The sequence below is a fragment of the Ambystoma mexicanum genome, chromosome 3q, assembly GCF_040938575.1.
Source record: "Ambystoma mexicanum isolate Mex_15411 chromosome 3q, UKY_AmexF1_1, whole genome shotgun sequence".
NCBI classification, from domain to species: Eukaryota; Metazoa; Chordata; class Amphibia; order Caudata; family Ambystomatidae; genus Ambystoma; species Ambystoma mexicanum.
Window position 1 is genome coordinate 354,918,170 of NC_090926.1, and position 13,671 is coordinate 354,931,840.

Here is a 13,671-nt window from a genome sequence, read left to right on the forward strand (position 1 = left end):
TGGAGCCATTCTGAGTACATAGTGCACGCTTCCCTGCCTACTTTTTTCATTTATGGTAATATCGAAACAGTAATATGACTGCAAACCATAAATCATATATAGACATTTGGCCAGCCTCAGCTTTCAGGAGTCGGTTATTGGCTGATGGCTTTCTGTGCACATATTTCATTGTCTCAACATGTTATTCACACAATCTGTCCCTAGGTTGAGTCACCTTTGTGCACTCTCAACCTCTTGACATGAACTCACTTAAAATCGTGCGAGGGTATTTACTTATGGAGGAATCCCCGGCTCATAGGTGGTTCTTGGAGACTGCCAAGGCTCTGCCCAGACTACCCCGGGCCCACCTGAAGCCATGGTTTCCTCTATTCAAACGGTGTGAAGTTGAATGTGTTTCACGTTGCCCTCTCGAGAGGCCTCATTATAGTGTCTGAGTAGGTATGAGTGTGTCTGAGAGTTTCATCGTATGACGAAGAAAGAACAGGTGCCGTTATGGTTTTGCTTCAGCTAACTTTTAGGGTTCCCCTCTTTGCCTTTTCCCCATGTCTCCTCTACATAGTGATTGGGGCGCCCTGCCTTGCGTGTCTATGCAGAGAAGAGATGCGGTGACCTGGCCTGTATGCAGTGGTGATGGATGCCTGTGGATGGGAAGCTGGGGTGAGTGTTGCATGCGTGTTAGCTGGTGCCCGTCTGAAAGGTGGTTGTAGAACCTGCAACTTGAAGGCGAGGATTCACGTAGTCTCCAGCTAGCTTATTACATACTGTTTCAGCACTCTACATTATCATATGAATTCATATATGTATCTTTACATTGCTCTAATCCCACCAGACATGTTTTATCCCACGACGACACCTGTGATTTCTAAAATACATGGCACCCAAACGCTCCAGCTCCCTCCCCATACCATATCAGTAGACACAGGAAAACGCATTTGGCAGGGCAAGAGGTATCATGGGATGGTAATGCGACAATTTGGGTTTGGAGACAAGTTAGCAAATGCTTTAGAATAATATAAATCTTCAATGCTGGTAAGGTAGCTCAGCAGTTTGAGCGTTCGCTGCTGCGATATGTGTGTGATCTGCAGGTCTCAGGTTCAGATTCTGGCATGGCCAACTCAGCCTTTCATCCTTCTGATGTCGATAAATGAGTGCCAACCTCGGTTGGATGATATTGTATGTAAATATGTTGGATACAAAGCGCTTTGGCGAAAGATATATATATGTTGGGCAGAAGGAAACGCTCAAACATTTGGTGTTATTTTGCAGTGACCTACGAACAGAAAGAACACAATACTTGGGCCCATGGAGCTTGATACACCCTTCTTTTTGTGCTGAGGACTGGTGGCAACAAATGTTTAATGGAATGGACATGAAACTAGTATTGCCTTTAACATCTTTCCTGGCGTTAATTGAAAATTGGTGGACCTGCCCCAATTGACTTCAAATGTATGTAAAATTCACTAAGAATGTATGGACTATGAGAACCAGGAAAAACAAGTGTGTACATCTGGAAATGGGGTTTGTTATGATGTGTCTTATTTTAAAGGTTTGTAGTTAAACCAATAAAAATGTTTTTTTAAAATAAATGAATACATACATAACACACCATTAACAATGCAAGTAAGAAGGGGAGCCTGACATGGGTCCCATTGTCACACATATTGGCCACTTATTCATCAAACCCATGGCAAAAAAAGATAAGAATGAGTCGATATTTGTCTCTCTTTCTTGGTATACAATTACAGCAAAATGATGGCCCCAGTGCAAATGGCACCTTATAAAGGGACATATTACATGTTCACGGCTCTTTGAGGGATAGTGATGAAATAGCTTAGGGTTTGAGAAATGTCAAGGAATAAACTCAATCCAGAAAAAAAACAGAGGTGATCAAACGGAACAATGAAGGGTAAAAGATGTGCATGGTTTTGATATTCAGGCATTCTGATATGTAATAATAGGATTGACATTCTTAATATTAATTGCAATAACGGGTCCATCCAGCTGAAGAAAGACATACAAACATTGCACAGTAGTCATTACTGTTAATAATCAGAATTAACAATAACTCAAATGTATCTCCTCCATGTGTGATTGTATTTAAAAGAAGGTAACAGCCTTACAGGGCATTGGAAGCAATTGTGCCTAGAATGCTAAATGACGCAGAATGGTCTAGAAGAAGCTAAGGCACAGCTTCAAGAAGGGGGGATGGGCCTGGCCAGATTTCCAAGCCTCATACTGGAGCTGTTAGGGGGATTTACATGGAGAAACATTCCGAGATACCTTTCTATTAGTCATATGAGTGTATGATGGGCATGGAACCCAGGCAATAGTGTTCCCAAATATGTCCATCAAAACCGTTGCTAAATAATCAAATGCAACACTTGTCAAGTACAAATCTGACCACTACACCTTGTAAACCCGATCCATGGTCTCCCATATTTCTACTGAAATCGGTATGTTTTGTTTCTTTTTATTTGATTGTTTAAAGCAAGGACCTAGCTCGAGAGCAGCGGAGCGCTCTACAGGGGGTGGGCAGCCAGCGTATGGGTTGGCATCTTTTTGTATATTCAGAAATATATACAATGTGAAATAATTGCTGAGCTAAAAGAAGCCATGAAATAGGTTTATTCTGCGACAACGTTACGCATTAAACGCGGGCTTCTTCCGTGCAGTGGCAGGGTAGAAGGGCACATCCCGGCCAAGGGAAGATTTAAGGTCGAGGGTAAAAGATATGTAATATATTATATATTGGTTGCTGCAAGTGCCTGGGGGAGGGCTGAGCATTGCTAGGTAGGGGGACGACTGGAACGTGATCATGAGCCTGTTATTTGAAGTCATAAGGACGGAGACACCTAATAACAGGAATAATTCTGTCGTCCCACATTTTCCATCAATAAATCATAGACAAATAAAATGGCGTGATCTAGAAAGAAAGATAATCCTTCCCACACTTTGTAGCTCAGTCCTCCCATTTTGCAATCAACCACGAACCGTTCTGTTAGAGAGCTATTCATTATTGTGTTTTTTTTATGTTCAAGTGAATGGTTGAGATAGTTCAACCTCTAACCGCAAAATCTCTGATTGGTCCACAACCGGGGTATACAAACCAGAAGAGCAATTGGCTCGACACAGAATGTTAAGAAGTCAAAGGTAAACTCCTCTTTCTGCTGAAACACAGTCTGGGTAAAGGTAAGATGGCAGCTGTGGTGGGCCACTTTTAACAAAAAAAGCTACTAGACCATAAGAAGCACATTCATGCAGAAGATAAGAGAAGTTTCCTAAATATTGTAGTTTCCTCAAGGAATACCAGCAGGCCCAATGCCCAGTTGTGGTTGAGATTGCTGTAGCACGACAATGGGTTGTTTTGTCATTCCACAGACTTTAGAAAGAGGACAGGACACCGTCCATTAATAGCAACACATTGCTCATAGATTTACTAGAAACAGCCCCTAATCTGGAAAGCTTTTTGATAAATGAAGAACAATTAGTTTGAGGAAAATCCCCAGGAGCTGGGAGTATCCCCGTCTGTCTCTATAGAGATCAGCCTGTGATATGGATCTCATACTTCACTCTCCCATTCAACCATGACATGGCATTTAATCCATAAATATTGCAAAATAGCACCAATTGTTTCTATTAATAAAAAGGGTGTGAGTGTTGACCTGGCAAATTACTTTCCAATATCATTTATAGATTCCAGAAGTAATATGTATGGGAACATTAGATAGACTAGAATCATGGGTGGAGTACAATACGTTTTGAGTAAATGATAATTGGGTTTCCAAAGGCCCTTGGTACTACAGATCACTGCCTTAGACTCTTTTTACCAATTCACATATATGCTGTTGTATGGAAGACTTGTTTGTATTGACTGATTTTAGATCTAAGGGCTTCCTTTGGCAGCATCCGTTGGGTGATGCTATGGAATGATCTCTTATCAATTAGCATAGCCCGTTCACTCCGGGTGAGCATCAGGGACATGTACTCTGGAAAACAGACCTCGCCTGAGATGGGGGATGGGAGGAGAGACAAAGGAGTCCGCCAGGGTTGCCCGCTGTCCCATTGGTTATTTCATCTATTTATGAAGGAGATAGCTGATGCTAGCTTGAGTCGTAAAGCATATGCACTCCAGCTGAACAGCCAGGAGATTGGTAGTCTACTCTACACAGATGATGCAGTTTTAATCTAAAACAATGCCAGTGGGCCTGAAAAAAAATAAAGGAGTGATGTACCGTGAGTTCTGCAACTGTGGGGGCCTCGAGATCAAGAGTAACAACACAAAAATGATGGTTTGAAGGACCAAGCAAACAAAAAAAACTGTAATAAATATAGGCACTGAGGTCATTGAGTAGGTGAGCTATTTTGAAACTTTCGGCTTTATAATTAGGAATTCTGGGGATTGGGAGAGTGTATGGAAAAAAGTAGCCTTTCACTCACATGCTCTAGCACATTAAAAACGAATTTCTCCCATTCGGAGGCAATAGGTCCATATTTATTTATTTATTTGAATTTGTATATACCGCGCCACACGCCGAAGGCCTCAGGGCGCAAAATCATGAAGCCATTCATGTTGGACAAACTACCAGGCACCAGGGGTGTTGCTAGGTCTGGAAAAGATCCGGAGCTACGCTAATGTCCGGACTCAGGCTACAACCAAAATACCTGGGGCTATAGCTCCCCGAACCCCCAAGCGATGCCTATGCCAGGTCCAGCATCTTGGCGTAGCAAATATTAAGCATATAATGTGCCTTGATAGAGTGGGAGGTAAGATTGACATATCTGCAGCTATAGGAATGCTCAGGTAACAGGGTCTAAAGAACACAGATTCTGTATGAGACATATGAACAACAAAAAACAGCAGACTCCCGAACCCAGCAATTACACTGGATGTCAATCACGCAAAGCGATGGTTCCTGACCATATAATCTATAAAGTGACTTGGCCATATTACAGGTATGATCGGAACTATAAAACGTGCAGTATTGTACAAATGTCATCTTTTCCACACCCACAGCATTACGGGGCTGGCAGTATATTGCCCCAGCATAAATACCACCAGATTACAAGGCTTAATGCAGCCCTAAAATGCTGTTCTACATCCACCTCTACTCCGGAATTTGGCAGCTGTGGTAGAGAAAGCGTAGTTCCTAGTTGTGTCTTGAAGAGGATGGGTGGTGATTGTTCAACAGTTGTTGTGCCATGGTAGAGAATACTAGGTTCATGGCCTTCATCAAGAAACATTTCTAGACGTTTGATGCTGAAGTCCACTCTAGAGAGAGGATTCTATTTATGCGCAATGTCCCTAGGTTTTTCTGGACTCCAGGTGTTCTGATTGCAATGAAATGGTTGTATTGTTTCTTGACTGAGGATTTTATTCAGGGTCTTGGATAAGGAACAGTTTCTGATTCTGGCCCCGTCAAGAAACTTCTGGTTTCTGATTTTTGGCTGAATGTATTTTGTAAGCTATACATGGAATTTTGGCTGGTGTAGAAGGGCAATTTCTAGCTACTTGTCTGGGGATGGTGATTAGGCTCACCCCCAGGTGTGGTACTGAGAGCAAAGGTCAATTTCCTACTTGTACATTTTATAATTCTTATCATGTGCTTTTAGCACATTTTCTACTTTGAGCTCTATGTTTCACAGTTCTTTCATACTGTGCATTTTCTAAAGTGCATGCAGACATTCCCATTTCATTGCACATTTGCATAAATTCTTGCTGTTCATTGTGCCATACACTATACACTTAGGGTCCGATTTATGTAATTTTTTGCACGGTTCAAAGTGACTTTGCACTGCAGAAAAGTGACTTTGCACATGAACCCGCAGGCCCTTTAAATGAGGTAGCGCTCTATGGGATGGATGGAGATGCAGATTTTACTCTTACACCAATATTAAGACCGACTCAGGAAGTTGGCAAAAATATTACTGTTTTTAATTGCAGTTATCTAAAACAGGGAGTACAACGGGTGTCAACGGACGTCCAACAGCATAGGTTCAACGCATTTCATAAAAAAACATTACTTTTATAGCATAAACTCGTCATACGTTACATCGTGATAGGCTTAAGGGGAATATATAGGTATACTTTCTATGGGGGATGGGAATGTGATAGGATCTCTAAGGTTAGGTGGACAGCTATGCCCACCCCTAGTGCAAGTCATCTTCTCTGTAATGAAATAGACAACGTTTCATTGGCTTTCAAACTAAAGGGCTCTTTACTACGTAGCCCTCCATGATTGGTTGGCATGATTGTACCCTTCTGGAATATTCCACTCGCTAGCAGCACACAAGCTAGTACACCAGGTGCTGGAGGGTTGACTTGACCATGCCTCCCCACCCTATTAGCCCATCATCCATCATCACTCCTGCTCTCTGCCATTCAAATTAGTCTTCAAACTTGGCCTTGCGAGTATCACTGTGCCTGAGTATAGAAGGGAGTGTGAGCATGGTCTTATCTTCAAGTCTCAGTGTAGATTGCCCAAAGTCTATTTTCATCTCGACCATGTGACAGGAGACCGTGTTTTGAGCTCCTTCATCGAATTTAACAAACCTGGCACTTCCATTACACCTCATCAGGAGCTCGCCTCGCTTCTCACGTTCATTGTATCTTCTCGAATAGATAACTAGTTTCTTGGCTGCCCCAACCCTTGACACTGGGCCAGGCAACCTTTCTCGACTCTTCCTTCATTGTCAGCTGTTTTTCTTCTACTGCGCCATACTTTCAGCCCTTCTGTTCATGGGGCTCTAGTTTGCCTAAATAAGTTGTGGAACATCCAAATTCTATACACACTTCTAAATATTGGCTGCACTTCCTACAGTCTATTCACTACGTATAGCCAGCCTTATGATTAGCCAGCCTTAGTCTCCTTGCGTTTCAGCATCTGTACAATTATAAAATGGTATGCATTTTCTTCATTGCTCCCCGCACGTGCAATCTTCATTCCGCATATGAAATATTCTTCAATTCTTCACTTCACCAACAGGTTCTATAAGGTCTATATAGTCTCTTTGTTGCCATCTCTTCTGGGTGCGTAATTTCTGCTTCATGTGATGTCACCAGTCTTCTCTTTCATTCATCTTCACACTTCTTCCAGAACCTCCTTTGAAAGACTGTAATTTCTCTATGGGCACATTATATAGGGTTTTTCTCAATGGATACCTTGTTTCGAGGATCTTTGCAGTATAGGGACCATTATTGGTGTCATGCATGCCGCAATTTCTGGTTTCTAACACATAGGCAGAATGGGGGCGGGACTTCCGGTAGAGGCACTTGGCTCCTCCTCTACCCACTGCTGACACAAACCCTGATTCATGGAACGGTGCAAACTGTATTTCTGCAGTGCAAAGCCAGTGTAAAGTCGTTTTGTACTGCAAAAAACACTATGCACAGACGTTTCACAACAAAAATACATTTTGCAAGGTTGCATGAATCAGGGTTTCTGGCGGCAGTGCAAAGTCACTTAATCGTGCAAAAAATTCCATGAATTGGTCCCTTCGTTTTTTCTATAAGTTGTGTAATTCTGGATGTACATTTTCTTGTTCCTCTTGCATACTTACTTGTCCTTTGAATTTCAATATTATTGCTATTATTGTTCTTATTTTTATATTGCACTTATTGGCCCTCATTACAAGTCAGGCGTTAAGGGTTGGCGCCGTTAACCCTTAACGCCTGATTCACACTTTAACGCCTGCTTTTTGCAGGCGTTAAAGTCCAAGACGCTAAGCGACCTTGGTGCTAATTACGGCACCGTAATTTACTGTGCCGTAATTAGCGCCTTCCCCATCCCCATTATGCCCTATGGGGCAAAAATGGGAATGGGGAAGGGCAAATGGTGAATGGGGAATTACCGCCCCACTCACCTTGGAATGGGGCGGTAATTCCGCCATCCACCATGGCGGAATCCGGCATGGACCATGGTGCTAATAGCACCATGGTCCACCGCCTGACTTGTAATGAGGGCCATTGTCAGCTCCTCCAGCTCCTAAGCACCAGACTGGGGATTGAACCCATATTGCACAGCATCGTCTTGTTCCCAAGGCAATTTTATGGCTCACCTTCTCGGGTTCTTTCAGTAAAAGTTGCAATTTAAGACACGCCATGCTACCCATTTTGTAGTTTCCACTGTACACTTTGCAGTTCCTGCTGCAGAGTGTGCATTTCATGCAGTATGTTTTGCAGGGCTTCTTGTACAGTTCACAGCTCTTGTACATTTTGTTAATATACAGCCCATTCCATCTGGACGAGTTTGCAACTCTTCCGTTCCATCTGTGTACATCAGCAGTGCTACTCGAGAGAACACCATGTGCTTGTTTGATCATAATAGATCCCCAGTAGAAAGGCAGAGCAGCTTCAGCGTTAACAAGGTTAGGTTAAAATCTAAGACAAAAGGTTTTGGAGTGTTCATTTAACTATTAATTAATTAATTAATGAATTAGCTTTTATACTGCTTTGAATCAACACTGTAGTGGTCTCAAAGCACCTATCCTTGTCTGAGATTTTAGGGTGAATTGTGTCCCCACCCAGGGGTCACCAGAACTTAATCTGTTGGAGGGAAATGAAAATGCAGACTTTGGGATGGAGGAGCATCGAAAGTAGGATAGGAAGAAAGGAGGAAGACAGTGGGCCTCCATACTGGGTTCCAGCTCCTGGTTCTGTGAATGAGGAATTAGCGGGTCATTCCAACCTTGGAAGACCCGGAAATTCCCAATTCACAAAACCAATCCCCATTCCCATTTGAGCCCCCATAGGGCTCAATGAGAATGGGGATGGAGCAATAACGGCCTGTTATTAGCTCCTTGGTCCCCCTGCGGGACCCGCTAAGGACGTTTGGTCTGACCAGATGTTCTGTGCAGGTCCCGCTAGGGGACCTCATAATAAGGCACCCGTAATTACCGGTGCCGGTCCCGTACCGGCACCCGTCATTACGGGAGCACCAGGGTCGTAATGAGGCCCAGTGAGTGGAAATAGTGAAATTGTAAATGTTGAGTCCGGATGAATGAGGGGCTTGAGTATAGTGAAGGCATGATTTACCGGGTCACGGCTGGGATAGGCACAGCCTTTTAAAGCTCTGGTGAAGCTAGCTGGTAAAGCCACAAACAGCAAAGTCCAATAGCTCTGTGTTGTTTATGTATAAAAATGCATGCATACTTCTATAACAGAGTGCCTATTTTCCAGTATAACTGTGTAGTGTATTCTCTTGTGTTATCGCTTGGGACTAATTGTACCTACCCACCCACCTCATCTCCTCCCTTGAGTGAAGCTTGACTGGCCTGGCACAGCATCCCTTAAGAGTGTTTCGTCTAACATTTGCTTATTTTATAGGTTATCAGTGGCATAGCACAACATGTATGGGCACCCCTGCGAGCCATGCTGAGGTCCCCCCCAGCTTGGGAACAAATCAATGGTCGCTCCACACTCTGGGTCAGCCCAGAATACCATGCACACGAATGTGCTGATACAGGGGTAAGTCACACACTACAGTAGGAGAAAGATATATATATATATATATCAGTCTAAAAACTTTGTTAAATGGACTTTATGGTTAAGTTGTGCTACTAAAAACCTATCACATTCAGTGAAAGAACGTTGTTAAAGGGACGTTATGGTTCAGTTGCCCTAGGAAAAACCTATCAAATTCAGTGCAAAAACTTTTTTAAAGGGACATTATAGTTATTTTGCACTAATAACGTATCCATATAATGGTTATTACGAATAAAACCGAAATCCCCCAGAAATTTGCCAGTTATGGTAATATAAACAGCCATAACTCACGCCACCACCGTACACTGCTAAAACTAACACCCATGACATCAAAGATGACATCACAAATGTCATTGATGATATCACTGATGACACCACATGTCTGGCTCCCTCTTCCTTCCTTTACTGACATATCTAGGCCATGTGGTTTTCTTCAGTAAGTCAGGATCTAAAAATTCAAAAGGTACTATATTTGTAGACTTATCCTTCAAATAAGTTCTTACAGTAAATCCCTTTGGGTCCAGTTATATCATATGATATATATACATAGACGAAGAAGCAGGCTTGAAAGAATCATTTCTGCGCATAAAGATAATCAGTAAGGTTATTAACACTTTCTGATAGTTCTGCAGTTTTTTTTCTTACTGTACTTTCCGTGTATATGCTCACATTTGTATAAATTGTACTCATACTACTTTCCTTAGGGTCTAGTCACATCATATGATACATATACATAGAGGAAGTAGCAGCCTGGAAACAGACCAATCATTTCTGTGCATGAAGATAATGAGTTAGGTTATAAACACTTTATGGTAGTACTGCTGCTTTTTTGCTTACTTCACTTTCCCTGTATATGCTCATATTTGTATGCATTGTGGTCTCTTTATATTTTGTTTGTAGTAATGCAATCGTGTAGTAAGTGGGTTTTATTAGCTACTTATTACATGTTTCACAGTACCCACACTCTAATCCGAAAGCATTTTTCATTTCACCATTCAACATGGCAAGATTATGAATATTGCACCTCCATCGTGTATGTTGCACACAATGCCTATGTTTCTACATGAGTAGCTTAGTATACTGGAAAGAAATTCATAATACAATGCTATTTATATATTTATATCAATGCATTGCTTAATGCACTACATAGCTCATATTTATGCCAATGATCCTTGACACTTTTGTCAGCATTACTATAAGAATCCCTTGTAGAGACTTTTCATGAAAAGTAAATGCACATGTGATGTCATCAATGGCATTTGTGATGTCATCTTTGATGTCATGGGTGCTAGACTTAGCAGTGCACGGTGGTGGCATGAGTTATGGCTGCTTATTTTACCATAACTGGTGAATTTCTGTTTTTTTTTCCTCTGTTTTATTTGTAAAAAACATTCTATGGATACATTGTTATTAGTGCAAAATAACTATAATGTCCCTTTAAAAAAGATTTTGCACTGAACTTGATAAGTTTTTCCTAAGGCAACTGAACCAAAACGTCCCTTTAACACCATTTTTTCACTGAATTTGATAGGGTTTTAGTAGTGCAATTTAACCAAAATGTCCATTTTACAAAGATTTTTCACTGAATTTAATAGGTTTTTAGTACCGCAACTTAACCATAACGTCCCTTTAACAAAGTTTTTTCACTGCATTTGATAGGTTTTTAGTAGCGCAACTCCTTTAGCAAAGTTTTTTCCCTGAATTGCATAGGTTTTTACCAGGATACCCTTAGTTTCTATACTTGTACCATACAACATATGGAACCCCCTGCCCTATGCTTATAACCACAGGGTCCATGGACCATGCAACTGTCCGCGGACCTCAGGTAGCATCAACACTGGGCAAAAGCTCAGGGGTTCTCTTACAATGTTGTACCGTGTAACAAAGGCACTCAACATGGTGAACGAGCAGCACATAAGTAAATTACAAAGGAAAATGAAGTAGGTGTACAAACTCTATACTTAAGAAAGCAACAGTGCAATTGCATAGGGTATGCAACATAATGGAATGCCCCAATAACAAAAACCAACTGTGCTTCCAGCAGTATTACCTCAGTGCTGCTTTACACCAAAACTAAAAAGCATCTGTCAGCAGGACAAACGCAAAGTACTGACAGCACAACTGAACTACAAACTGGTAAGTGCACTACATTGGGCCTCATTACATGTTAGGCGGTAAGGGTTTACCGGTACCGGTAAGGGCAATGGTACTGTTAAACCCTTACCGCCTTACTACGAGTTCCCTTCGCGGGACCCGACCTTAACGGCTGGTTTTATCAGCCGTTAAAGTAGGGTACCGCAAATGGACCTTGGAGCTAATTACGGTACCGCAATTTGCGGTACCCTAATTAGCTCCTTCCCCATTCCCATTATGCCCTATGGGGGCAAAAAATCGGAATGGGGAAGTGCCTTGGTGAATGGGGAATTACCGCCCCCTCTCACCTTGGAGTAGGGCGGTAATTCCGCCATCCACCAAGGCGGACACGGTAAAATACCGGTGGCAACCATGGTGCTAATAGCGCCATGGTTACCGCCTGCCGTGTAATGAGGCACATTGTTTCCTATAAATGTGCAGTTTCTTCAATGTGCAATACTGAAAAATAATTTCTCTTTTTTTACACAGAAATGGCAAGCACCCTGGAGTGGCTTGAAGACAATTTTCCTTGGGATGAAATTAGTGAACACAGTGATACTATTGGTACACAGTACAGTGTAAAAAGTAAGACAATTAATGCACATTGCTTCACATGTACCTCACAAATATTTTTTTCATTAACAGTACATACAGAAAAAAAGGGAATGCCCCAGAAGCAGTAGCTCATCCACAAGTCCATGACCACATAGAAAAGCTAAGTAACATCATACAAAATCACCTATTGAACTTAGAAGAAAAAAATTATTAATTAATGAACACTTTCGCTGATTTAAAAGATTTTGTACAAAGACATATCATGGACAATTAAATACCACTGCTCCACATGCACCTGCACCTGTACCCCTTGCCCCTTTCCCAGCCAACCATCCCCACAAATTCCCTGTAAGCAAAGACGTTATGATGATACCTCAATCCCTTCTTCCCCTGATACCCACCCAGTGGAAAACCCAAATTCCCCTGTATATGTCTCCATTTCTGCTACCCCTTTCCTAATTTTGTGTATTTATGTGTATAAATAAAATTCTATATGTATACTGTTCCTGTGTGTATCTTTCTTTTTTATAAAGCCTGTTAAAGGTCTGCGGAGCGCATGTCTGTCCAGGATGTCTGTAATTAATCAAAATAGAGGAGTCCTACAGACACCGCGTCTTTCCGCAATCAAAATGGAGGTGTCCATAGGACACAGCGCCTGTCCGCAAGTCTGCAAAGTTGTGACACACCTTTAATTAGTTTGGGGAGCCTACGCATGTCTGCCGGACACCTGGCGCATACATATCTGATTCCCTGGGTCCTGCGAACACCGTCCCTGTCCGGCATGTCCGGAAAAAGGGGCGACGTACTTTCATTAGTTTGGGGAGCACACTCATGTCTGGCGGACACCTGGACACATGGCATTTCATGGATCCTGTGAACATATCCCCTGTCCAGCATGTCCGCAAAGTGATGACGTACCTTGATTAGTTTAGGGAGCCCACCCATGTCCAGCAGTAACCTGGGCACATGCGCATACTACCTCCTGGGTTCTACAAACACAGCACCTGTTCGCAAATGTCCGCCACACGTGTGTCACACTTTAATTAGTTTGGGGAGCCGAACTCTGTCCGCAGGACACCTATGCTCATGCGCACAAAGTATCCCACGTAATAAGTGTCCTGCAGACAGCTGTCCCATCCACGAGCATCCGCGACATCACCATGTGACTGCACCCACATTGAGCGTAGGCACTTATTCAGAAAACTGTAAATGTACCAACAAGAATAAACGTGTTTGAAAATATACTCTGCGAAAATGAGAAACTATAAACAGTTAGAGTAAGCCAACTGGTATCTAACTGTAACCATAATACTTTAATATTACTTGCAGCAGTCAAAATGCCAAACTGAACCTTCATCAATCACAGTGCTACAAACATACCCTCAACAACGTGTAAACTATTAACAGTTAGAATACGCCAACAGGTACCTAACACCCCCCACAATTCTGCAATATTACTGTGCTCCACAGTACTTACAAAACTTGAAACTGTTAAAATACAC